Consider the following 2,386-nt stretch of genomic DNA (forward strand, 5'->3'; position numbering starts at 1 on the left):
CACACACAGGGACACGGACACACACACACACACACACACACACACACACACACACACACACAGGTACACATGCTCATATATCATATCCCCTGCATATTTTCCTCATCTCTTTAGCAGCTCCAGATTCCTCGGCTGCCCTTCTTCTCCTCTGGAAGCTCAGCAGCATCTTGTCCTCATCGCGGTCAATAACAATAGATCTGTTTGTATAACTGGATGTCTACAGTGAGCTGAGATGGCTGCAGAAGGCACTGGAGCTTGACCCACTTTCCAGTCCTGTGAACCGCATTAATTCACCCTGCCAGGTGCTTGAGAGCCTCAAGGTCTGCTAAGTGAACGTACTGAAGCCTTTATCTGCCTTTACACAGCATAGGGTTGAACTTGATATTTTGATATAAAGGGGTAAAGGACCTTGACACAGCTTTTATTATATAGCTTGGTCTCAGTTGAAAACAAAAATACCAGATTTCCATCATGCTTTCCACATGGATTTTGTTCATTATAGGTTTAACTGCCATTCTTTCTTCTTCTGTAATAATTAGATTAGATTAGATTCAACTTTATTGTCATTGCACAAGTACAAGTACTAGACAATGAAATGCAGTTACGCAGCTAACCAGAAGTGCAAAACAGGAAAAGTGAAGAGAAATGTGCATATTTTAACTTTCACTTGACTGGAGAATTAGCGCCACCAACACTTTATTTCAATGAACCAACTTCTAATATCTTCCTAACAGTAATGGGTGGAAACGTGCATTAATCTACATTTTGTGTTGACAATTATTTTGAAAATGATGTTGAAATTTGTGCTAAATTTGAACGGAGACTTGATTATTGTAGTAGTAGTGTAGCAGTCAGCTTAGAGTTTACCATAAACAGCTAGCTTAAGGATAGTATTTGAACGGGGTCCAACCATCAACATATAAAAGATGGATAACATGACAGTTCCCCCCCAAATTAAAGCAAAAACATCTTGATTGCCCCCTAGTGGTACACGTCAAATGCATTCTTTCCAAAGATGGTTTCTGTCATTTTAGGTAGTTCTAGTGGATGTATATTATAGTCTCTGATAAGTTTGGCTTTAATTAGTTATTTTAAGCTGTATAAAGGAGGTTTTATGTCATGATTGACAGCTGAGCCCTACTCGCACCCTCAGTCGGGTGTATGTGGGGGACCTCAATATTGTGGGGCCAACCCCGAACGCCACTGTGTAGAGTCTTGCTCCAAATTATGTCACCAGAGCAAGATGGCAGTGGCTGTAGTCGGGATATTTTGGACTTATTTTTCTACACGGTGGCAGGAATTGGAGACACTATGTAACAGACAGATCTTTAATATGTTGATTGGTCCAATTCTGAACAAAACCAGATGATTTGTGAATGTACTGCAGACTCGCCAATGCACATTGTTAGCAAGCTGGCTAAAAACGCACAACATGTAAATACATCAGCTGTCTCTCCACATCTCCAGCCCCTGTGACAAACTAACACATACCCGACTCTGTCAGCTGGATGCAGAAAGGACAAACTGATATCAGCCCTCTCACTTCTAGTACAATAGCACATGAGCTGACCCCCAAATTGTCCAAGTAGAGTGTTGGGAGTAGTAATATACAGGTAATGTAATTGTTGAGTTTCAAACTGTAATCCCTTACAGTATGTTGTTGAGAACTGTAATACATTGCTAAGTAATGCATTGCTGCCCGACAGTTCTTCAAAATTTCCTCCGAGCTCACTGTTTTTGTTTTGAAACTCAGTTGTGAACTGTGAGGTCTAAAATGAGCCAGGAGTAAAATTTGGGGATTTAGGGGCGCTTTAAAAAAAATCTAGGAGTGAACCTTTAAACACATACAGACATTTTAGTGAATACATTCCTCCTCTGAGCTCTGTGGGGAACAAAACATTTGTTAAACGTACTGATTCAATATATTGCTTGAATTGCAATATTAGTGCACAAAAATATTCTTTTCTACAAGGTGTTGCGCTCCTCTCTGACGCAGTTGCATAAAAAATATTATGTGTTTTTTTTTATTATCTGCTTGAAGAGGAATCATTCCACAGGAAATGATCACCACGCTCACCTTGAGTTTCTTTTGTGCATCAAACCAGGGCAATCTGCCACGGAGGAGACGAGCTACATTGAAAATCATGAAGGCACTACTATACAACAATCTACATGTATGAATTAAATAATGTACAGTATATTGAAGTTTATCAGTTTTTATCAGTAATAGTACAAAACTGTCATAGCATCACACATTTTCAATCTTCAGCTTTTGTCCTCAATAAAAGTGTCGTTTTCAGTCACAGCAAGCAAGTCCCCTATCTGTGATGTGTGAAGGACTAGGACAGGATCGTTCTTTCTGTGGTGGTTTAATGAAGGGGGGGGG

The sequence above is a fragment of the Morone saxatilis genome, unplaced genomic scaffold, assembly GCF_004916995.1.
Source record: "Morone saxatilis isolate NCDOM2014 unplaced genomic scaffold, NCSU_SB_2.0 Contig7, whole genome shotgun sequence".
Lineage (NCBI taxonomy): Eukaryota > Metazoa > Chordata > Actinopteri > Moronidae > Morone > Morone saxatilis.